At 34.4% G+C, this 26,956-nt stretch overlaps 1 pseudogene; it reads left to right on the top strand.

The window, feature by feature from the left end:
• The first annotated feature begins 21,198 nt into the window (after positions 1-21,198).
• Positions 21,199-23,942, top strand: LOC129869788 (uncharacterized; annotated as a pseudogene).
• The last annotated feature ends 3,014 nt before the right edge of the window (positions 23,943-26,956 follow it).

The following is a 26,956-nucleotide window of genomic DNA, read 5'->3' as shown; positions in this document are numbered from 1 at the left end:
TGATGTTTTGAGTTGCCCACCGAATATTCTCTTTATTTTTTTGTCTTCCGCTGATTGAATGAATGAATGGATGTGTGATCAGGCTATGTGGTTCGCTTGGGAGCCAGAAATGGTTCCTAAGTGTCGGTTACGTCTAAAGTACTCTCCTGGGGCGTGACAGTACTCTTGCCCAATTCGGTGCTCGATACTCTTCCCAAGACTCAATGCTCATAAAACTCCATTCAATCAACTCAATCAAAACATATCGACAAGTCTCATTACAACCTTGACAACTCATCAACTCTATCACAATCAAACCTCTCCCAATCATATCTTTCAAGAGTAAATTTAAATATACGTTATAGCAACATACAAACATATCCAATCATTTCTCTATTCATTTAACACATCTTTGGAACTCACCACAACTCCAAGGTTTCAAATCAACAATTCAAGATAAACAACATATTTAAGAAAATTAACATTTCTTTATCAAAATCATCATAGTTTGGAAATTAACAATATATGCTCGACACCTCATCTCAATCAACTCATAACAACATGTAGCATATCACTTTCTTGACTCCACAACATCATCATAAAGGGAATTAGGATAATAGATGAAAAAGGACCTATTTGGACTTACCTCTACCAATAAACTTCATTTTTATGGACAATAAATCAAAAGAAGATGTAGGGCACATGGGTGGACTCAACCCATGTTTTGGTTAGCCTTACATACCTTAGAATAGATTCTTGAAGAAACCTTGTTGTTGGGTCTTCAATGGCAACTTGAATCTTGAAGCTCTTGGAACAAATCTTTGTTAGAAATGGAGAAGAAGAAGAAGAGAGAGAGAGAGAGGGCTGAAAATATGTTCCCAAAATGATTAAGGATGATACATATATAATTTGGGACGAATTCCCAAATTGCCCCTTTTCAAAAGTTCTGAAAAATAGGCTAAAACGCTCCTGGCGCGATAGTGGCGCGTTGCGCCAGGTCAATTACGCCTAAAAACCGCACCAAGGACCAAACTACTGAGGCACATTCTTGGCGCGATAGTGGTGCGTCGCGCCCTTACAGCGCCAAGGCCATATTTTCTGGGTTCTGGAAATTTGGCCTGAAAAACCCTGCACACCTCGTAGTGGTGCGCCGTGCCAGGGACCAAACTACTGAGGCATGTTCCTGGCGCGATAGTGGCGCGTCGCGCCACTGTGGCGCCAAGCCCAGATTCCCAGCAGTTGCGACCCAGGCCTAAAATTCCTGCCATGGTAGTTCGTCTTAGGATCGTCATATCTTTTGACTCCAAACTCCAAAATTTACATTCTTGGTGGCGTTGGAAAGAAGACTCGACGACCTTTAATTTAATAGGTCGTAGGCCACCCAGATCGTCATATTTCAAATGATATAGTCGTTAGAAGTTGACCCTTATACAAACTCCCTCAACAACTTACCCAAGACGAATCCTTTTGGACTTAGCTTGGCTCTAAGGATCCCTTATGACCCCACATCACCTCTCACACTCTTTAATTACTTAGGAACTCATCTTAACTCGTGAACATACTTCAAAATAATTGAGTTCGACCCTACACGTATACAAGAAAGGTCCGAATCTTAGGAAAACATTTTGAGGGGTGTTACAGCCCTTCTCGGTGTATTCATAATTTTCTTCCCATTTCCATCCTTGTGCTAGTTTTTGAGTTACCTTCTTAGCTAAATGCTCCTTTATTTTATGCTCAAGTGCTGCTATAATACCTACATTTTTGAGTTCTCTTTTCTTATGAAGTTTATTGATACCCCCTTGTATTCCAAGTGACCAATCTCATGATACCAATTCCTGAATGTTACCTCCTGTGTTGTCCCCTCTATCCCCTGGTCACCTGATGAACTACTTGTACCATACTCCGGAACTACTAGAGATTCAATGCCATTGAGCATTGTCACTTGTTGTGTCTTATTTTGTGCACCTGGGTTCCTCTGCCTGCTGCTCTTGGATTGACTTGTTTCCAAGGCATGAATTCTTCATTTCCCCTTTCCTTATCACTAATAACATTATTCTTGACCACTATTGGCATCCCTACATCCGAACTAGCCTTTGGTTTTTGCATTCATTTATTGACCATCTTAGGAGCTGGTTTAGTGCGAGGACCCTCCTTTGTTTGACATTTTTGACCTACTTGCATACAGTGTGCGCAGTATGCAAGAACCCATTCATATTGTACCACTTGCTCAAAAACTCTATCACTTGGACCTTCTACCTTGAGTTTCATTGGTAATTCCCTTGCAATATCCATTCCAACAAGCACTCTAGCAAAAGAGATTGTATTCACCTTAGTAGTGCACACATCTGCGTACAATGGAACACCCATTCCACTACTAATTCGACTCAATGAATCCATACTCCAACAGTTCAATGGCAGATTATGGTATTTCACTCAAGTAGGAACAATTTGTATGACCTATGTATTGAAATCAAAATCATCACTCTACACCTTTACTATAATGGGTTTGGCATTCAACATATGTGGTCCAGAATGCAACACTTCTATCATTCATACTAGCAAATCGAACTAGGAAATAGCCATCATTGTGATAATATACCATAGGTTTCCTAACAATACTCACCTGCATTGCAATATATCTTTCAATTGCAGCAATTGTTGGGGAATCTCCCACCACATACAAGATTATTGCTTGCTTCCATTCCTCAGTTGCTTTATCAATTTCAACTTCATTCAGTTCCCCGTACTTCATAACGAAATTAACATAGCTGAGACTCATTCCTTTAGCTGATAGCCTGTTTGTATCAAAGAAATTTGCCCATTTCTTCGCTGGTTCAGTGTTCATATCTAATTTTCTTTGTACAGCTCCTCGCGTGCTATTGTGTTGATCTAGCCTCTCCACTGACTGATTCATGCTTGTTCTCGCCTGGGATTTACTCCCTAGATAAGCAGGTTGCACTGTTACACTGGAACTAGGCGTTACCTCTTTTGTAGGAAGAGATGGCCATTTTTCCATTGCTTACTTACCAGGCTTGTCCTTCCTTCCCTTTGATTTTTTCAAATCTATCCTCTCAGGCCCTTTAGGTGCTATCTCTGGCTTTGATGTTAGCTTATTTTGCCGTCCTCTCGCCATTTCCGATCAGTGGTGCACTTTAGCAAGTCAAGCTATCATGCACCAAAGAGAAACTCAAAATTAGTATTCACATTTTTAATCCTTTAAATTTTCTAAATAGATTAGATTAAATCAAAACAAAATTATAAATCAAACTAGAAAGTAAAGAAAAAGAATTTAATTACTATAGAGGCAAACACCTATATAGAGAGGGGGGGGGGGGGTTTCGTAAAAATCGTCGATAAATAGAATTAATAATATATTTAGTTGTTTAGATGTAAAATTATAGGTTATTAATTACTTGAGATTTAATAATATACATGTGACCTACACAATAATACTACTTATATATCATATGTTTATCATGTGTATATCATGTATATAAATAAAGAGAGAGACCTCTAGACTTGTTGATGCTACCATAGCTTCTTCCTCTATGATATTCTTCTCATCCAATATCATACAAAACCGTTGCAATTTTCAGTGACATCACAACTGATCTATTTAAAATATCTTCACCTACCTTTTGTTGATCGTGGCCTGAATTTCTCATCGGAGCAATCTTCTTAGACTTCCCGACATCCTTCTCTTACGGGGGTTCGTGTGATGGTGCCAATGTGAAGGTTTGGAAAGATAGATAGGGATAAGATTTATTAAAATTAAATTAAAAAAATAAAAGTTAAAGTAATTGACTTAAATGTCTTAAATGGAATCTAACGATATAAGAATTCATAAGGGAAAAATTACGCGTATAAGCAAACATATACTAATTAATTAGCTAACATAGCTATAGTTTGAATTAATTATGGCTCGCGGCAAATATCTAATTATAATTACATTTTGAGTTTTGTATAATTCGCGCGATTATACAGTTAAATTTTGTATAATTCGCGCGATTTATACAAACGTTGTGCATGAATCAAATTGTATAGCGAAATATACAAATACTAAAAATTGTATAGAGAATTATATAAACGTTGTGCATGAATTGTATAGTGAAATATACAAATGTAATACAAAAACTGCGAATTGTATAACGAATTATACAAATATATATAAATATTGCGCGAATTATAAAAATGCTACTATAACTATAGCTACAAATTGTAATTAGCAAATTATAGCTATAGAGCATATTATGCTATTTTTGAGTAGTTATATGAGAAAATTCTCCTAAATATAATAGGGGAAATTAGGCAAAGTGGCTATTCGTCTACTAAAAAATTAGCCCAATTTTTAGAATTTCCCAAATTGGTCAAATAACTTCTTTTTCTTCCTTCCAATATCGCTATTAATGACTCTTTCTTTCTTCTTCCCTCCTTCCTCCTCCTCTTCTCCTTCCATGATCAATTAGTTCTTCTTCGTCCTCCTCTTATTCTGCTTCCATGATCAATCAGTTCTTCTTTCTCCACTCCTCTTCTTATTCCATGATCAATCAGTTCTTCTCTTTTCTTCCATGATCAATCAGTTCTTCTTACTCCTCTTCCTATTCTTCTTCCATGATCAATTAGCTTCCTTACTTCTTCTTCCATGATTAATTAAACATTACAAGTTTCAAAGTTTGCTTGATTTTGACGTACTGCAAACATAAATTATTTCGAGTGAATTATAAATCAAAAGACTCGAAATATCGAAAGGATTTCATATATAAAATTTGTGACTTTTTAGATGTGACTTAAGTTGATCGAGATTGAATAGTCGATGTATATTTTATGCATAGTTAGTGTATACTTCATTCATAGCTTTGCTATGTTTAGTTTTTTGAGTGTATCATAATTTATAGTTAGCATATAGATCATGTAAAAGTAAACTATTGTAACACCCCGTAAATTTTTTCACTAAGATTCGAATATTTCTTCACGTGAGTGTAGACTCGGACCGGAGGACTCAAAATTTTACACATGAGTTAGGGTGAATTCCTAAGTAATTAAAGAGTGTTAGAGGTGATGTGGGGTCATAAGGAATCCTTAGAGCCAAGTCGAGTCCAAAGGACTCTAATCGATTAAGTTTTCGGATGAGTTAGTATTAGGGTCGACTTCAAACGAGCATATCTCTTAGAATATGATGAACTGGGTGGTCCACGACCTACCAAATTAAAGGTCTTTGAGTCTTCTTTCCAACGCCATCAAGAATGTATATTTTGGAGTTTGGAGTCAAACGTTATGACAATCCTAAGATGAGCTAGCACAGCAGGGATTTTCAGGCCTGGGTTACAATTGCTGGAAAACTGGGCTTGGCGCCGCAGTAGCGCGATGCGCCACTATCGCGCCAGAAATATGCCTCAGTAGTTTGGGCTCTGGCGCGGCGTGCCACTATAAGGTGTGTAGGGTTTTCAAGCCAATTTCCAGAACCCAGAAAATATTGGCCTTGGCGCTGTAAGGGCGCGATGCGCCACTATCGCGCCAAGAATGTGCCTCAGTAGTTTGGTCCTTGGCGCGATGTGCCACTAACCGATGTGCAGGTTTTAAGGCGTAGTTGGCCTGGCGCTGCAATGGCGTGACGCGCCACTATCGTGCCAGGTGCATTTTTGCCTATTTTCAGAACTTTTGAGGAGGGGTAATTTGGGAACTTACTCAAATTATATATGTATTACCCTTGGTCATTTGGGAACACATTTTTCAGCCCCCACTCTCTCTAGAAAAGCCATACGAGTTCCTCTCTCTCTCTCTTCTTCTTCTCCATTTCCAACAAGAAGAGTTCCAAGAACTTCAAGATTTGAGTTCTCCATTGAAGATCCAACAACAAGGTTTCTTTAAGAGTCTATTCTAAGGTATGTAAGGTTAACCTAAAATATGGATTGAGTTCTTCCATATGCCCATAGATGTGTTGGTTAGGAGTTGTGAAAGAGTTGCACCTTCTAGAAAGGTTTTCTTGGAAGTTTTCCCTAAACTATGGAATGTTTTTAGATACTAATGGTTGATTGAGGATTTTAATAACTTGAGTTACTAAATAGTTATTTTTCATATTATTGACTACAAATTTATCCTTGTATATAGATTTATAGGTATTGACGATATTCTTGAGTTGAGTTTTGTTGAGAGTATGGATTCATGTTTCAATCACATGAACCCAAGATGAGATTTCTTGTCATAAATGTCTTGAGGTTGAGATGGATAGTTGTGTGTATATATGTATCGATTGGAATGAAAAAAATGAATTGGATAGTTAAGAATATCCCCTTGTTTCTATAATTTGAACTTAGGACTAAAATGAAGATTGTGGAATAGATATTTAGATAACGATGTGACGATAATATTTGATGATGGTGTGAGTGATGATGTGAATGGTGCTTATTAAATATGTGTAGAATGATTGATGAAGAGTTTATGTTGATGAGGAGGTTATGTGATTATGTGATATGTGAATTGCATATTTTGAGTCGATTGGAGTCTTATGAGTATTTTTAAAATAAAGGATCTTTTGAGAAGGAGTTTTAAATACATGATTTGTGAGAATTTTTGCATAAACTATTTATACACTATTTTTGGGTTTAAGAAATGATTATTTTCATCTATGATTTAAAAAGAGTTTAAGCATGAGTTGAGTTTGAGAAGTCTTTTAATTATTTTTGAACATGAGTATTTTTAGTATAAATGAGTTGAGCATTTTTACATAAAAAGGTCTATTTTGAGATTGTATAAATTTTAAAGAGAAGAGTTTGATGAGTTGAGATGAGTCGATTTGAAAGAAGGTCCAATGAGGCCAGCTTTGAGTTGAGTTTTGAAAAGAGTCCGATGAGACTAAATGAGCATTTTGAGTATTTTACTCACTTGATAGATATGAGCATATTGAGTCTTGGGAGGAGTATCGAGCACCGAATTGGGTAAGAGTATAGTCCGTACTCGAACCAATAAACTACGTCGCCAAACGTAGGAGGGGATTGAACCGTTAAAGTCGGATGCTTCCCCAAAATGTTTGTCTTGACATTATAGGACTTGGTTGGATTGGATCCATGATTGATTGATTCATTCATACCCTGGCAAGGTATGAACGGACGTGGCAACAACGTCGGCTTGTTGTACTATCACTCGCTCATATGGTGATGGTTGTCGGTTAGAGAAACTCCCAATTGAATGGATTGTGATTGATATGACTGGTTTGATTGTGATTGTAGAGTATTGAGTTGAATTGTAAAACATTGCATAATTAAATTTGCATATTTATTGAGTTGAGTCCTTTGAGTTGACTGTTGAGTTGATGATATATGATTGGATCGGATTAGATGATATGTGATGGGATTGGATTGGATGAATTGTGATTGGATTGAATAGAATGGTATGTGACTAGATTGGATTTGATTATCGAGTTGAATATTGAGTTGATTGGATATAATCGGATTGGGTTAGATGAATTGTGAGTAGATTGGATTGGATCGAATAGTAAATGATTTGATTGAACTGTACTGTGTATGATTGAATTGGATTGAATGATTTGATCGAATTGTATTGTACATGATTAGATTGGATTATATGGTACATGATTGGTCTTGCCAAAAATATATTTTTTCTTGAGACTTATGACGCCTTATTTGAGTCCCTCTTATCTTCTGATTTGAGATATTTGGATCGGTGATATTCTTCCTTGAGGTATGTTTCATTCTGCCATATTACATACTCGTACATTCCACGTACTGACGTCCATTTGGACCTGCATCGTTTCATGATGCAGAGACAGGTTTAAGAGATCGTCAATAGGAGCACCATTAAGGATCTATACATACTCAGCGTATTGGTGAGTCCTTCCCTACATTCAGAGGGCACCGCTTATGAAATCTTGCGTTGAGTTAGCCTTTTCCATTTGTATTTGAGGTAGCCATGAACATGTCGTTGACACCAATTAGATAGTAGTGATAGAGGCTTCATAGACTAGATAGTGATGCGTCGATCGAGTATTTCTTTCCTTAAAATTTTCCTTGTCAAACTATTTATAATGACAAATAGTAGAGTTGATTTATCGGCCCATGGCCTTTATTCATTGAGTTAGATTGATGTTTGAGTTGCCCACCGAATATTCTATTTATTTTCTTGTCTTCCGCTGATTGAATGAATGAACGGATGTGTGATCAGGCTATGTGGTTTGCTTGGGAGCCAGAAATGGTTTCTGAGTGCCGGTTACGTCTAGGGTACCCTCCCGGGGCGTGACAACTATATTGTATAGTCAGCGTATACTTTTTATGACTTTCGGCAAGCTATATTTATAGTTAGTACATACTTTCAATGACTTTTGGCTATTTTTTTATGTAAATAAAAAATGATTATATTTTTTATAAAATAATTACTTTATTGTATATATTTAAAATTATACCAATATAAATCTACTTATATAGGGCCAAATGTCCCCTTCTCATTATAAGAATGTATATAACCTTATTTAGACTTGGTCTGGTATATGGAATGAACTTATAATCATGGAATCAACTCAATCAGATTATAAGTTCATAACCTTAGTCCATTCCCACTTTAAGTGGAATAAATCTGCTAATTCTTTGATCAATTAGCAAGAAAGATCTTGAAGTAAGAAATAGACCGTAGAAGCTAAAAAAAAAGGCTATCCTGAGCAATTGCTATAGTCGGGTATATTGATATTCCTTGTATAGTAGATACTATCACACATATAATCATATGCAATTCAATAGAACTATTTGATCTTAGAGGGGATTTTTATATGTAATTTTACAGGTGATGGGTTATTTTTTGGTGTCGGTCGATAATTAATAACTTGATTATCTTTAGATAAAGTATTATTAAGTTAATAATTATTTAACAATATCTATAAAGAATGTAATTAAATTCTGGTCATTAACAGGAATGCCTCTATTTTGAGGTGGTCTTTAATTTTTGCCTTTAAATTCATTGTTTTAATTTGTGAAAAACGTTTATTAAGAAAATATTTTTCTGAAAAATAAATGAGTTTTTTTACTTATATTTTTAGTATTAGTGATAAATAAGAAAAAAATATTATCCTAAAAGTATTTGTATATAATTTAAGTAAACACTATAGAGGATGATAATGGGGTAGGGGGTGGGAGAGGTTGGGGTGAAATGTGTTGGAGTGTGGGGAGGAGACAATCAATGTGAAACATACTCATGGAATTGATTTATTCTTAAGCCATTTTTCTTATCTTTAAGGAATTAGTTTTCCTAAAAAAAATAATTTTCAAAAATTTTAACAAACCAAATATTAGAGAAAATTAAAAAACATTTTCTTCATGGCTAATACACCCTTAGTCTTAGTTTTAACAGCTACAGCCTTGGAGCATCCCGTTGAAATCATGATTAAGGTTGTTTTTGGATGGACTTATAGCCTATGTCTTATAAGCATAAGTCATAAGTTAGAAATCTTAATTCATGACATTTTACTTATTTTTGTTATTTTAACTTAAAAATAAATATTTAAAAGTATTCTTTTATTTTATAAAACACTTTAAAAATATTTGAAAAATATTTTAATTTAAAACACCTAAAATAAGACCATTCAAACATGCTCTAATAAAGCTTAAGGACATTGATGCGTGATTACTTTAAGTATAGTAGTATTTGTGGAAACTATCCTTTACCCTTCTTTAAATGCTTCACCAATTAACATTCTACTAGTTAAAAATATGGAGGTAAATTTGGAGAAAAAAATCTAAATGATTTTTTGTTTTTCTAATTGTCAAGTACTTTGAAATAAGTCCAGTTCATCAAAACGATTAATATTTTGAACGGAAAAAAGGTAATACTCCCTACATCTTAATTTATCTAGTATTATTTGATTGGACACAAAGTTTAAGGGAATAAAACTTTCAAAAATTATCGTATAAAATAAGCCTTAGATATTTGTGTGGATATAACTCATCACACTAAAGATAAAATGAAAATTTTAAAATTAAATTATTTCTAAATATAAAAAATAGTTATTTAATGAGGATTGCAACTCATAAATATGTAAAAGAAGAAAAATTAGAATACAACAAACCACATAATTTAGGTTTAAATGCTATTGGATTTGAACATCGAAGGTTCTCTTTAACATATAATTCTTGTAAAAATTTAAGGAATCCCATAGTGTATGTTAGTGTGGCATTTTAACATTTTATTAAATTACAATTTTAGCAATTGTCCATTGATGACATTTAATGTCATCTTTATTCTATTTTTTTTAGTACATAAAAATGCATTTCATTATCATCTTTAGTTAGTGCAAAATTATTCATTCCATTATGTATTTTTAACCTAATTATCTCTAATAAGTGGTGCACTAAATCATAATGATGATAATGATCACTAATAAGTGGTGCACTAAATGATAATGATGGCATTCCATTATTTTTTTCCATCTTTGAATGATTTCCTCTCCTATAAATAGAGAGGTCTTCTTTGTTTTGAAAGTGAAGAAAATATTGAGTGTATTAAGTTTGTCAAAAAAGAGAGTTCTTATTAGTTGAAGGGAGGTGTTATTTTTTGTGGAGCTTTAAACTCAACTCTTGTCCAGAGTTTGTTGAGTTACATTTTGTGATAAGGTTGCTGTATCCTGGAGGAGACAAGTCAAGAGGACTACTGCTGGATCGGTGAAAAGATTTGCTGCAGTGGGCTTGAATCTCCTTAAAAAGAGCGAGATATCCGCGCCTCAGCCAAGAAGAAAATTTATTTTCTTCATTTTATTTTTCAATTGTAATTTGTAATCTTTTAATTTCACCAACAATTTTAAGGAGAATCAATATGGATACAATTGAAAAATCTGCGAATATCAAGATGGGAGATCTAAACAAGCCATTTTGGTTCAATGGTAATCATTTCAAGAGGTGGAAAGGTAAAGTACTTTTCTACTTAAGTCTTCTCAATGTTTCATATGTGTTAACTCAGAAAAATCCTAATAAAGTTGACATCCTCTCCATGGATAATGATGAACTTATTTCTCATCAAGAGAAAGTGGAAAAGTATAATAATGATTTCTACACGTGTCGGTATTATATTCTTAATTGTCTATCTGATAATTTTTATGATTATTATGATTAAACTTACTCTAGTGCAAAGAAAATATGGAAAGCATTGCAGAGTAAATATGATACCGAAGAAGTTGGAGCGAAAAAATATGCTGCTAGCTGATTTTTTCGTTTCCAAATAATGAATGACAAATCAGTGATAGACCAAGCTCAAGATTTTATAATGATCGTTGGAGAGCTCAGGTCCGAGGAAGTCAAAATTGGAGACAACCTTATTGTTTGTGGCATAATAGACAAACTTTCACTTTCATGGAAGGAGTTTCAAAAAAATATGCACCACAAATAAAAGGAAACCTCTCTTAAGACTTTGATAATGAAAATCCGCATGGAAGAGGAGGCAAGGGGCCAAGATGCACTTTTACAAAATGAAGAGAGCAACATCACAACGAAGGTAAATTTAGTTACTTCAAAAAATGCTACTCCTCAATCTAATAAAAGTACCTCTTTGAAGCCTAAGAAGAAAAGGTTTAAGAAAAATTATGGTAAACTTCCCAAGAAAAATAATGGTGAAAATAGCCAAGCACAAAATCAACAAGTTTATGATAAAGGACTGTGCTTTGTCTGTGGCAAGAGTGGGCATATTGCTAGATTTTACAGATACCGAAAATGTGGTCCTACACCTCAGGCAAACGTTACCGAAGAGCCTTTTGTGGCAATGATTACAGACATAAACATGATTGAGAATGTTGATGGATGGTGGGCTGATTCTGATGCAAACCGTCATGTCTGTTATGACAAAGATTGATTTAAAAAATATACTCCTTTTGGAGAGCCCAAAACCATTATGCTTGGTGATTCTCATACTACACAAGTGCTTGGAACGGGAGATGTCGAATTGTTTTTTACCTCTGGAAGGATATTAACTTTGAAAGATGTACTTTATACTCCTTCCATGAGAAAAAACTTGATGTCTAGTTTTCTTCTTAATAAAGCAGGCTTTAAACAGATTATTGAATCTGATCAATATGTAATTGTGAAAAAGGGTATTTTTGTGGGAAAGTGATATGCTTGTGATGAGATGTTTAAACTGAATGTTGAAATGAATAAAGTTTCTACTTCTGTTTACATGCTTTCTTCTACTAATTTTTGGCATGGTCGTTTGTGTCATATTAATGATTGTTATGTTGTAATAATGAGTAGTTTAGGATTAATCCCAGTGATTAAAAAGAATTTTGAAAAGTGTGAAACTTGTAGTAAAGTCAAAATAACAAAAAGGCCTCATTTTCAAGTTGAAAGAAAAACTGATTTATTAGAATTAGTTCACACCAATATTTGTGAACTTGGAGGAATTTTAACTCGTGGAGGAGATAGATATTTTATCACTTTCATTGATGATTTTTCTAAGTTTACATATGTTTACTTAATGAAACATAAAAGTGATGCTTTTGAAAATTTAAATTTTTTCTCCATGAGGTTGAAAATCAGTTTGAAAAGAAAATAAAAAGAACTAGAAGTGATAGAGGCCGTGAATATGAGTCAAATGAGTTTAATTCTTTTGTTAGATCATTGAGAATAATTCATAAAATTATTCCTCCTTATTCTCCTTCCTCTAATGGTGTAGTGGAAAGAAAAAATAGAACTTTGGTTGAATTGACTAATGCCATGCTTATTGAGTCAAATTGTAACACCCTTCAAAATTTTTCCCTAAGATTTGGACCTTTCTTGTACACGTGTAGGGTCTAACTCAATTATTTTGAAGTATGTGCTTGAGTTAATATGAGTCCCTAAGTAATTGAAGAGTGTTGGAGGCGACGTGGGGTCACAGAGGACCCCTAGGACCAAGCTAAGTCCAGAAAGGTTCGTCGTGGCTAAGTTAAGATGAGTTTGTGAATAGGGTCGACTTCTAATGACCCTATCCTTTGAAAGACTACAATCTGGGTGGCCTATGACCCATCAAATTAATGGTCGTCGAGTCTTCTTTCCAACGCCACCAAGAATGTATTTTTTGGAGTTCGGAGTCGAAAGATATGACGATCCTAAGATGAACTAGCACGGCAGGGATTTTCAGGCCTGGGTTGCAATTGCTGGAAAACTGGGCTTGGCGCCGCAGTGGAGCGACGCGCCGCTATCGCACCAGGAACACGCCTCAGTAGTTTGGCCCCTAGCACGGCGCGCCACTACGAGGTGTGCAGGGTTTTCAAGCCAATTTCCAAAACCAAGAAAGATTTGGCCTTGGCGCTGTAAGGGCGCGACGTGCCACTATCGCGCCAAGAATGTGCCTCAGTAGTTCGGTCCTTGGCGCGGCACGCCACTAACCGATGTGCAGGTTTTAGGTGTAATCGGCCTGGAGCTTCACTGGCGCGATGCGCCACTATCGCGCCAGGAGCATTTTTAGTCTATTTTCAGAACTTTTGAGGAGGGGCAATTTGAGAATTTACCCAAATTATATATGTATCACCCTTGGTCATTTTGGGATCATAATTTCCAGCTCTCTCTCTCTCTAAAAGCCCTAGGAGTCTCTCTATCTTCTTTTTCATCCCCATTTCCAACAAAAAGTGTTCCAAGAGTTTTAAGATTCGAGTTCTCCATTGAAGACCCAACATCAAGATTTTCTTCAAGTCTTCTCTAAGTTATGTAAGGCTATCCAAAACATGGGTTGAGTCCACCCATGTGCCCTATACCTTCTTTGAGGATAAATGTCTATAGAAATGGAGTTTCTTGCTAGGGTTGTGTTCAAGTGAGTTTTGTTATCTATTAAAGTGATTCTTGTTATATTGATGAGTTTGAGTCAAGAAAACCAAAAAAAGGAGCCTTTATGTGAACATGAATTGATGAGGAAGAGTTGTTAAATATGCTTATTGATTTTCTTGACTATGTAGATTATGATAAATGATGTTATTTTTTCAAAGGTGTTGCTTAGCTTGAATTGTTAATTTAAAACCTTAAGGTTGTGTTGAGCCTTAAAGATTGATTTAATGAATAGAGGAAATTATTGGTGATGTTTGAGGGTTGTTATAAATGTGCATTTAAATTTCACTCCTGAAAACATGAATTGGAGATGATTGATTGTGATAGAGTTGATGGGATGACAAGGTTTAAATGAGACTTGTCGATATGATTTGATTGAGTTAATTGGATGGAGTTTTATGAGCATTGAGTCTTGGGAGGAGTATCGAGCACCGAATTGGGTAAGAGTAAAGTCCATACTCGAACTCAATCACTACGTCACCAAACGTAGGAGGGGATTGAACCATTAAAGTCGGATGCTTCCCCAAAATGTTTGTCCTGACATTATAGAACTTGGTTGGATTGGATCCATGATTGGTTGACTTGTTCATGCCCTGGCAAAGCATGAACGGACGCGACAATAATGTCGGCTTGTTGTACTGTCACTGGCTCATAAGTGATGGTTGTCGGGTAAGAGAAAATCCCACATAAGTCTTGATAGTACTCTGAGTCGGATTGAGTTGAATGGTATGTGATTGGTCCCGTCTAAACCGTATTCTTGTTTAAATTTAGGACACTTGGTTGAGTTGTTATTTCTCTTGAGTTGAGTTCTGATAGAATTGATGTTTCCTTTGTGTCTTTCCATTCGGCCATTTTACATACTAGTACATTTCACGTACTGACGTCATTTGGCTTGCATCATTTCATGATGCAGAGACAGGTACCAGAGATTATCAACCGACGCTCCGTTGAAGATCCCCACCCCCTCCCAGCTAGCAGTGAGTCCTCCTAGTTCCAGAGGATGTTGAGCTCTTCTTGTATAGTTCTGATGTCACTTGCTTTATTTTCATTGTTGGTAGCCATGGGATTGTCATGGGCACCTTCTAAATTGTAGATAGAGGCTTCATAGACCGGAGTGTAACAATGATGGGTTGTTCTTTTGAGTAGCTCTTTTTTTTAAAAAAAATTCTTGTTGAGTTGATGGTTGTTTGGACCTTGGCCCTAATTTATGAACAGTATATCATAAATTGAGTTTTCCGCTAATTGAATATGAATGAATGTTAGTGTGACTGAATCAGGTGGTTCGCTTGAAGGCCAGAAATGGCTTTCGAGTGCCGGTCGCGCCTAGGGTACCCTTCCGGAGTATGACACAAATATGCCTTTAAATATTTGGGGTGAAGCTATTTTGACTGCGTGTTATGTGTTAAATCGAGTGCCTTATAAAAAGACTAAACTAACACCTTTTGAGTTGTGGAAAGGTCACAAGCCAAGTTTGGGATATTTAAGAGTTTTGTCTAGCCTTTGTGAGGATAATGGATCCCAAGATTACAAAATTGGGTAAAAAAATTACTACTTGCGCTTTTCTTGGTTATGCTTCAAATAGTATAGCCTATAAATTTTTTAATACTGAAGATAATAGTGTAATAGAATCAGGTAATGCTATTTTTCATGAAAATAAATTTCCTTTTGATTCTAAAAATAGTGGGGGTCAAAGGATTGAACAAAATATTTTATCACTATCTAGTTCTTCTTCTTCCATTTTAAAAATAAAAAATTTGATGATTTTGAGTTAAGAAGAAGTAAAAGAGCTAGAGTAGAAAAAGATTTTGGTTCTGATTTTTATGTTTTTAATGTTGGAGATGACCTTTCACTTTACAAGAAGTTTTATCTTCACATGATTCTATTTTTTGGAAAGAGGCTGTAAATGATGAAATGAAATCACTACTTTCTAATAAAACTTGGAAGTTAGTTGACTTATCACCAAGTTGTAAAACAATTGGTTGCAAATGGGTCTTACAAAAAAAATTAAAACCGGATGGATCTATCGATAAATATAAGGCTAGACTAGTTGCTAAAGGATTTAAGAAACTAGAAGGCCTAGAGTTTTTTGATATTTTTTCTCCGGTTACTAGAATTACATCCATTAGACTTTTAATTGCTATGGATGCAATTTTTGATTTGCATATTCATCAAATGGATGTAAAAATTACTTTTTTAAATGGAGAGCTTAATGAAGAAATTTATATAGAACAACCCGAGGGTTTTGTTGAAGCAGGCCGAGAAAGCTAAGTATGTAAACTTAATAAATTCCTATATGGCTTGAAACAGGCACCAAAGCAATTACATGAAAAGTTTGATTCCTACATGATTGAAAATTATTTAAAAACAGATGAGTGTGATAAGTGCATATATCATAAGTCTTGGAATAATACACATGTTGTTATTTGCCTATATGTTGATGATTTATTGATCTTTGGCTCAAATATGAATGTTATTGATGATACAAAGAACATTCTTAGAAGCCATTTTGATATGAAAGATCTTGGTGAGGAAAATTTTATTCTTGGAATAAAAATTATTAGAACATGTGATGGAATGTTTCTTGACCAGTCACATTAAGTTGAGAAAATTTTGAAAAAATATAACTTTCTTGATTACAAGCATGTTTTAACTCCTTTTGATTCAAGTGTACACTTGTTTCCTTTTCAAAGTGAAAATGATGTGATAAATCAAAAGGAGTATGCTAGCTTAATTGGGAGTTAGAGATATGTGACTGATTGCACTAGGCCTGATATTGCATATGTAGTAGGAGTACTTAAAAGGTTTACAAGCAAGCCAGGTAATGAACATTGGCATGCTATAACAAGAGTTATGAGATATCTAATTAGAACAAAAACTTGTGGTTTGTTCTATAAAAAACATCCTGCTGTACTTAAAGGCTTTTCTGATGCAGATTGGAACACTCTAGTAGGTGATTCTTGTTCTACCACTGGTTATATTTTTACATTGGGTGGTGGTGCTATTTGTTCGAAATCAAAAAAGCAAACTATAATTGCTAACTTTACCATGGAGGCTGAATTAATTACTTTAGCTTCAGCTAGTAAGGAAGCGAATTGGTTAAGAGATTTATTATTTCAAATACCTTATTTTGAAAAACCAATTCCTCCAATTTTAATTTATTGTGATAGCACCGCAATAATTGGTAAAGTTCAAAATTGTTATTACAACAATCCAGACTTATAAGGAGGAAATACAGTAATGTAAGATTGTATTTGACAAGTGGTACCATTAATGTTGATTATGTCAAATCTTGTAAAAATCTTGCAAATTCTCTTACTAAGGCCTTAATAAGAGAAAATGTATGGAACACATCGAGGGGGATGGGATTGAATCCTATAAATACATGAGTCATATATGAGAAAACCCAACCTGGAGACTAGAGATCCTATAACCAGGTACAATGGGAAAAAATGAATCATATGATGACTTGTTGTGAAAAAAATGCACTATTTTTTATTCTCCTCCTATGATCTGAGTGAATTTTTTCCTGTAGTGAATTGTGGAGGTTGAGTTTATAAAACTCTTAATGAAAATCTGTAGCCCATATGGGTGGAGTGTTAAACTTACAGGATCACTCTCGACAGATTTCACCTATGTGAGTGTGGAAGTAGGCCGCTTTTTATGAGAATTGGGCTTATTCTCAAAAGCACTCACAAAACTGGGATAGCACAAGGACGAAATGTGCTGGCTTATAAAGCTCGTGACAACACATTGATTACCATATGTGAGCAGTAATATTTTATGTCTCTTAAGCAGTCATAGTTCAAGTCTGAGACGACTACAACTCTGGAGTAAATGTTATTGTTTCACTAAGTGGAGGTTCAATGTAGATGTCACGTCCTGGGAGGGTACCCTAGACGTGATCGGCACTCGAAAGCCATTTCTAGCCTTCAAGCGAACCACCTAATTTAGTCACACTATCATTCAATCACATTCACTCGATGGAGGGTTCAATCATGAGCACACTATTCATATTATGGGGGCCGAAGGCCAGACACTATCAACTCAACAAAACAAATACAACAAGACTCCTTAAAATAACAGTCCAACCTCCCCACACTCTAGCCTATGAAGCCTCTATCAAATTCTAGGAGGTGCCAATGACAAGCCCATGGCTACCAATAATCAGAATAAAGGAAACAACACAAAACTATACAAGGAGCTCAACATCCTTCGAAAACTAGAAGGACTCACCAAGTAGCTGGAAGCGTGTAGATCTTCAACAGTGCACTGGTTGATGATCTCTGGTACCTATCTCTGCATCATGAAATGATGCAGGATAAAAGGCATTAGTACGTGGAATGTACGAGTATGTAAAATGGCCAAATAAAACAACATCAAAAAAGGATCAACCAACTCGGAAATCTCAACTCATAAAGAAGTGACAACTCACTCAAGTGTCCTGAGTCTAACAAGGAATGGTTTAGACGAGACCAATTCATATGCCACTCAACTCAACTGACTTGGAGCACTATCAAGACCTAAATGGGAGTTTCTCTTATCCGACAACCATCACTTATGAGCCAGTGATAATTCAATAATCAGACGTTGTTGCCACGTCTGTCCATACCTTTCCAGGGCATGAACACCTCCCTAATCATAGATTCCATCGATTAGTCAAGTTCTATCATTTCAGGATAATAAAAGGGGAAATATCCGACTTTAACGATTCGATCCCACAGGAAGCATCCGACTTTAACGGTTCCATCCCTACCTATGTTGGCAGCATAGTTTCTGGGGTTCGAGTATGGACTATACTCTCACCCGCTTCGGTGCTCGATACTCCTCCCATGACTCTATGCTGATAAGACTCCCTCCAATCATCTCAAATAAGACCTCACGGCTAGTTTCATTTAGAACTTTGCCAACTCATCAACTCTATTCTCATTTCAACTCAATCAAGTCATAATGGCAAGTCTTATTTAGGACCTTGTCCACTCATCAATTCTATCCTCCAATCAACTCAATCAAGCCTAATTTAAATAAGCATTTATAACATCCTACAAACATAACAAACCAATCCTCTCCTCATTTGTCACCTCCTTAGGACTCATCACAACTCTAAGGTTTTAAACCAACAATTCAAGAGAAATAACACATTTAAGGGAGTTAACACATTCAACACAATCACATGGTTAAGGAAATCAACAAAGCATATTAACAAACCATCTCCATCAACTCATGCTAACATAAAGGTTACAAATTCTTAGTTCAACAACTTCAACACAATAAGAATCAAATTGATAGTAGACAAGACTCATTCAAACATAAACCATATCAAGAAACTCCATTCTCATGGACATCTAACCTCAAAGAAGAGTTAGGCATATGGGTGGACTCAACCCATGCTTTGAGTAGCCTTATATACCTTAGAATAGATTCTTGAAGAAACCTTGTTGTTGGGTCTTCAATGGAAACTTGAAGTCTTGAAGCTCTTGGAACAATTCCTTGTTGGAAATGGAGGAGAAGAAGAAGAAGAAGAAGAGAGAGAGATTTCTAGGGCTTTTTAGAGAGAGAGGGAGAGATTGAAAATGGTCCCAAAACGTGCTAAGGATGATACATATATAATTTGGGACAATTCCCAAATTGCCCTTTCTCCAAAATTTTGAAAAATAGGCTGGAAACGCTCCTAGCGCGATAGTGGCGCATCACGCTATTACAGAGCCAGGTCGATTAGGCCTAAAACCTGCACATCAGTTAGTGGCGCGCCGAACCAAGGACCAAACTACTGAGGCATGTTCTTGGCGCGATAGTGGCGCGTCGCGGCCTTACAACGCCAAGGCCATATTTTCTGGGTTTTGGAAAATAGGATTGAAAACCCTGCACACCTCGTAGTGGCGCGCCACGCTAGGGGCCAAACTACTGAGGCTTATTCCTGGCACGATAGTGGCGTATCGCGCCACTGCGGCGCCAAGCCCAGATTTCCAGCAGTTGCACCCCAGGCCTGAAATTCCTGTTGTGCTAGTTCGTCTTAGGATCGTCATATCTTTTGACTCCGAACTCCAAAACTTACATCCTTGGTGGCGTTAGAAAGAAGACTCGATGACCTTTAATTCAATAGGTCATGAGCCACCCAGATTGTCGTCTTTCAAAAGGTAGGGTCATTAAAATTCAACTCCTTATACGAACTCATCCTAAAACTTAGTCACGACGAATCTTTTGGACTTAGCTTGGTCCTAGGGGTCCTTTGTGACCCCACATCACCTCTAACACAGCTTAATTTCTCAGGGACTCATCTTAACTCATGCATATACTTTACAATACTCGAGTTCGACTCTACCCATACACAAGAAGGGTCCAAATCTTAGGGAAAAGTTTCGAGGGGTATTACAGTAGAGCACACTTTCATTATGCATAGTAATCTTTCTTCAGCTGATAGGCTCTCTTATATAATATTAAAATGAGTGGGGGATTGTTAGTGTGGCATTTTAAAATTTATTAAATTGCAATTTTAGCAATTGTCCATTGATGACATTTAATGTTATCTTTATTCTATTTTTCTTTAGTATATAAAAATGCCTTTAATTATCATCTTTAGTTAGTGCAAAATTATTCATTCCATTATGTATTTTTATCCTAATTATCTCTAATAAGTGGTGCACTAAATCATAATGATGCACTAAATCATAATGATGATAATGATCACTAATAAGTGGTGCACTAAATCATAATGGTACACTAAATGATAATGATGACATTCCATTATTTTTTTTCATCTTTTAATGATTTCCTCTCCTATAAATAGAGGGGTCTTCTTTGTTTTGAAAGTGAAGAAAATATTTAGTGTATTAAGTTTGTCAAAAAAGAGAGTTCTTATTAGTTGAAGGGAGGTGTTCTTTTTTGTGGAGCTTTAAACTCAACTCTTGTCCAGAGTTTGTTGAGTTATATTTTGTGATAAGGTTGCTGTATCCTGGAGGAGACAAGTCAAGAGGACTACTGCTGGACCGGTGAAAAGATTTGCTGCAGTGGACTTGAATCTCCTTAAAGAGAGCGAGATATCTGCGCCTCAGCCAAGAAGAGAATTTATTTTCTTCATTTTATTTTTTAATTGTAATTTGTAATCTTGTAATTTCACCAATAATGTAAGCTACAAATTGCATTCTATCCCTACTTATTCAATATTTATAAAAATCCTTTCATTTTTTTAAAATTCAGATACATAGTATACTGCCGGATACAAAGTGTTGATACATTACTTAACATTTTCTGTTACGATTTATAAGGAAATAGACTTCAATTATAAATTAATTTTCATTATTCACGCCCGTCAGTTACTTATGAAGCTGAATTCCGTATGAACTCCAACATCATTTCAAAATTCAAATTGTTTTCATCTTAGTTCTCTCCAAAATGCATCAAAATGGAAAAAAATCAAAAGTTGATTTAAAGCCATATGATGAATATATCAATATTGTTGAGACATTCAGGTTTTTGGGAAAATTATATGAAATATGAACGATACAAGAGTGGTGGAATAGTTGTTGGGCAAAATATCTCTTTTATGAATCTCAAAACTGCCATTACTGCTGAATTGGATATTGATGTGTCGAGGAAAAATATGGAAATTAGATACATAATAGAAGGTAATTCATCTCCATTGACTATTAGGAATGATATGGAAGTAAAATTGTACATTGAGTTGAAAAAAATGTGCCTAATTTCTCAATGTACCCACTTTGTGTTGATACATCAGATAAAATGGCTGGAGATATATGCTTGTTTGATGGCACTTTCGATGAAATCGTTTGTGTTGAAGGTTCGGCTAATGATACTCAAGCTCTTGCTGTGGTTGAAGCAAGAGTTGGTGATTCGTATTATATATCAGAATTAGAAGTAACAAATCACATTACAGATACAAACAATACTGATGTGAAGGAGAAACAATTGTATAAGGATAAAGAAACACTCATATCAGTGATGACAAGATACAAGATTGAATATAATTTCAATTTCAAGGTTAAAAGATCTGATAAAAAGAGGTATGTAAGTATTAGTAGTGCACTAGAAATTAAGATATTCATAATTATTTTGATATAGATAAGTAATGATTCATTGTAATTTAATTTTATGTTGGTAAATTGATAAATGTTGATATTGTATGTGGTGTTAAGACCTTCTTAATATGATAAATAGATATTTTGATAAATTAATTTTAGATGATGATGATAATGTATTTCTATTCTTTTATGTTCGAATTGTTATAACATATATAATGTATCAATAACTGAAACATCTATCAATCAGTTGGATAATTTGTTTCCTGATACAAACTATATTGATTTGAATTTTTAAAAATCTGATTATTAATTTATTATTTATTAATAGTGTTGAATTTCAACAGTTTCAACAGTTTGTTGAATTTCAACAGTTTCAACAGTTTGTTGAATTTTTTTACGTGTGTCGTGGTTGATTTGTAATATATTTGATACATATAATGCAACTATGTATTAGTATGTTTTTCAGAAGACTGCAGTTGGTGTTTGAAGGCATCTTGTCGAAACAATTTAGATGTATTTAAAGTGAGGTACTTCAATGGTGAGCATACATGTCCATTGAGAGATAGGAAATTAACCAAGGTCCAGGCAACCATTGGATTTTTTAGTGGGGTAACAACTCCTAAATTGGTCAATCATAAGAGAATTCACACCCCAAATGATATAATTGATGATGTTAGAGAAGTGTACGGGATTGATATTTCTTACCATCAAGCTTGGTGTGTTAAGGAACGTGCATTGCAGATGATAAGGGGTACACCTCCCGATGGATATAAGAATCTACCCAGATACATAAATATGCTAAATAGTGTGTGTCCAAATTCATACATAAAAATGCACAAGTCAGAAAATAATCAATTTATGTATTTTTTCATAGCCTTTAGACCATTGATGAGAGGATTTGAGTTTTGCAGACCGATAGTTGTTGTTGACGGAGCACATCTTGATGGGGTTTACAAAGGTACCTTTGTATCGGCAAGCATACTCGATGAGGCAGGTATGTGTTTTCCGAAGTATTATGAATGAATTTTAAATTAATACCAGTAATATTAAGAATGTGATACATTATTATTAATTGCCTTTTTATTAGGATGTATATTCCCACTAGCTTATGGTGTCGTGGACACGAAAAATGATTGTTCATGGACATGGTTCTTCCAACAATTCAAAAGTGCATTTGGGGAGCGTAAAAAAATGTGTGTTATATAAGATAGAAATGAAAGTATAATGAAAAGCGTAAGCATTGTGTATCCAAATGTTCCACATTGTGCATGTATATGGCCTCTTTGAAAAAATATTTGTACAAACTTCAGGGGGAGCAAAAACATACTAAGTGACTTGTTTTCTTCAATGGAAACGACTTATCGAAAAGAAGATTTTGAAAAATTGATGGCCAAATTGGATAAAGTTGATCAAAAGGTTAAAGAATATCTTGAGAATGCTGGGTATGAAAAGTGGTCAAGAGTGCATGCACCGATCAACAGAGGAAGAGTGATGACTTCTAATATAGCGGAATGTATCAAGGGCTGCCTTGTTGAGGCGCGAAAACTTCCTATATTAGACTTTTTGAAAGAGACTAGAATTCTTTTTAGTTCATGGAACTGCAAAAATAGAGAAATAGCCTGATAAACAAAGGTAACATTAGGAAGATGATTTGAAGAGATTTTGATTATAAACGCATCTAAATCTTCAAGAATAAAGGTATGTATCGTAATGTTATATATCTTATGTATCTGATAGGATGAATCAAATGTAGGTTGTTCCATCGTTTGAATATAATTTCTAAAATATATTATTTACTTTTGTATATTTACAGGTTGTGCCATCATCTGAATTTATTTTTTTGATTTATGAATCTGGACGAAGATATATTGTGTGCCTTAAATGTAAAGTATGCAATTATGGGAGATTTCAATATGATCAGATACCATGTGCACATGCAATTGCCATTTTAAAGAGCAAGAATTTTACAAATGTGCATCCCTACTTCTCTGAATATTACAAACCAGTTGCATTAGCAAGTACCTATGAAGTTCTAATGGTACCAATGCTGGATAAGGAAGACTGGTCAGTTTCAAATGATGTGTTAGAGGAAATTGTCTTGCTGCTTAGATTCAAAAGGATCTCTGGAAGACCAATAAAATGAAGAAAGAGGAATCCATATGAAAAGCTAACATCAAACACAAACAGTTGCGAACATTGTGGACAAGAGGGCCACAACTGACGTACCTATAATTTCTTTCCAGATGAGGAGTGAGATGTATAAACTTAGGACATGACCATGTTAATATCGAATAAGTATTTATTTATAAATGATTCAGTTGTTAAATAACTAATTATGATAAATTAGTTCACTCGACTTTAGTCTCATTGATTATATTTCTTGTTCATTATTAAATGTATCATTCAGTATATAACATAACGTGATGTGAAACTACCAAATGTTTTGAAAATCTATGTATCTAGTCGATTAAAGTGTATTTGTAATGTATCATGCATACATGATCTAATGTATCATAATTTAATTTTTATATTTTATCAAATGTATTACGATTTTGATAATGTATCATTATTAGATACTATGTATCAGTCACAATATAAAGTATCAAGCATAATGTAAAATGTATCATATTTGTTTCTCATTGAGAAACAAATGTATCAATCAATGAAATCTATAATGGTTTGAATCTGTAATCAAATGAGTCATCATTAATCTGAAGGTATCAATTTTAATTCTGATGTATCAATCTAAGTGTAATATTTCAGAAAATAACGTAATATGTAAATCTTAAACTCATGAATCAAAGTAACTATTAGAGAAACAAACTTACTAATTTTTGATGATTTAATGTACAATATCGTATTGTATGATAATAAATAAATGTATCACTATCTAAGTATCATTTCATCTCGAATCGGTCAGATATATATGCATCTAGATAAACCAAATATGGCAAACTTAAGCAAATTTATCCATCTTAATACAAGTTACTGCACATGCAATTAAAAATGATGACGATACTAAGATAAACAATGCACGGTTATTTACATAACAAAAATAAAACATTAAAAATATGTAGATATTAAAAAGTGAGTTTGTCAATAAAACTAATTAACAAAAATTATAAAATCAATAGACAAAAAAAAGAGTTTTGAGTAGTTGATACTAAAGTGTATTTGTAATGTATCATGCATACATGATCTAATGTATCATAATTTAATTTTTATATTTTATCAAATGTATTATGATTTTGATAATGTATCATTATTAGATACTATGTATCAGTCACAATATAAAATATCAAGCATAATGTAAAATGTGTCATATTTTTTTCTCATTGAGAAGTAAATGTATCAATCAATGAAATCTATAATGGTTTGAATCTGGATAAATCTGTAATCAAATAAATCATCATTACTCTAAATGTATCATTTTAATTCTGATGTATCAATCTAAGTGTAATATTTCAAAAAATAACCTAATATGTAAATCTTAAACTCATGAATCAAACTAAGTATTACAGAAACGAACTTACTAATTTTTGATAATTTTATGTACAATATCGTATTTTATAATAATAAATAAATATATCAGTATATAAGTATCGTTTCATCTCGAATCGGTCAGATATATATGTATCTGGATAAACCAAAGATAGCAAACTTAAGTAAATTTATCTGTCTTAATACAAGTTACTGCACATGCAATTGAAAATGATGACGTTACTAAGATAAACAACGCACGGTTATTTACATAACAAAAATAAAACATTAGAAATATGTAGATATTAAAAAGTGAATTTTTCAAAACAACTAATCAACAAAATTATAAAATCAAGAGACAAAAAAAGAGTTTTGAGTAGTTCATACAAACTACTCTACAACTACCAATTTATCCTCTTTAGGGGGTACAAAAAATCCCTTAGACCTAAGTAGATCATCATTTTCAGTGCCGTATCAATCCTTAACTTTTTGAACACCGTATTTCCATAATGGAGCTGCATATTGTTGGTCTCCAAATACACACATAAGTATACGTGGTCTCAAAAGTAATATAGTGGCTCTTTTTGAGAGCCTGATGTCGAACCCACAGGGAATATGCAACTAGGCTTAGTTAACTTTGTAATAAATTGAATTATGAGTGTGTGTCTCAAAGAGTTGAGTTTGTTTATATCTACAAATGATATTACCAAAACTAGGTGAAAGCTATTTTAAAGATCTCAAATAGAATTATCAATTTAAAGAAGAGTCCTTGGGTTGTAGCAATTTAAAATTTCCAGTTTAATCTCCATTACCTTGGCATCCAAGAGGTTCCGTATTATTGATTTACATGGTTGATTTTACAATTATGATTTTTCAATCTCTAATTGTCTATTCTTGTTGACAACTTAACTACATCGTTGAGCGGGGATAAGCATGAACCAACAAAAATGCCTTAATCTTTTCATCCTGTTTAACAACCAAACATGGTGTATAGATATGTGTCACAATCATTCTATACACTAATTGTTCTAGACAACTCTAAAACAAACATGCTCCTTATATTCTAGTGTTCTATCTTCCTTTCATCTTTCAAGTTAAGGATAGACAACAAATATGTCCAATGGTGATCAAGCATTAAAAAAATTAAAACAAGAATATAAGAGTAACTTCATATGAAACCCATTTTCAACCAAAGCAAACAAGAATTAAACTTTCATCTTATGGCTACAACCCAAGAACAAGGAGATTTAGCCTCTCATAGTTTGTGAGACAATTACATGAAATATTTCTAACATAAACTTAAATCTACGATGAAAAACAAAGGAGAAAATATCACCAAACTAGGTCTTCTTTCATCTTCCTTCAGCCTCCTTCCTACAAGAACAAGTGCCCTCATAAAAAATATAAAAGTGCTTTTTATAGCACTAGAAAATGCGTTGTTAAAGCAATTGCACTGAAGTCCGCAATGCGGACTTATCTTGTTTCAATATAATATTTTATTTTCCCTCTTTTGGGATAAATTCATCTTGTACATGTCCAAGGTCCACGACACAGACTTGTCCGGACCACACTGCTTGGCCAAATAATTTTGCATTTCAATTTCTGATCAACATATTACCAAGGTCCTTATCGTGGACCACACTGTTTTACCAAATAATTTCACACTTTGATTTTGAT

Source organism: Solanum dulcamara, chromosome 10 (genome assembly GCF_947179165.1).
Source record: "Solanum dulcamara chromosome 10, daSolDulc1.2, whole genome shotgun sequence".
NCBI lineage: Eukaryota > Viridiplantae > Streptophyta > Magnoliopsida > Solanales > Solanaceae > Solanum > Solanum dulcamara.
The sequence above is the reverse complement of the archived record's forward strand: the minus strand, read 5'-3'. Positions and strand labels throughout refer to the sequence as shown.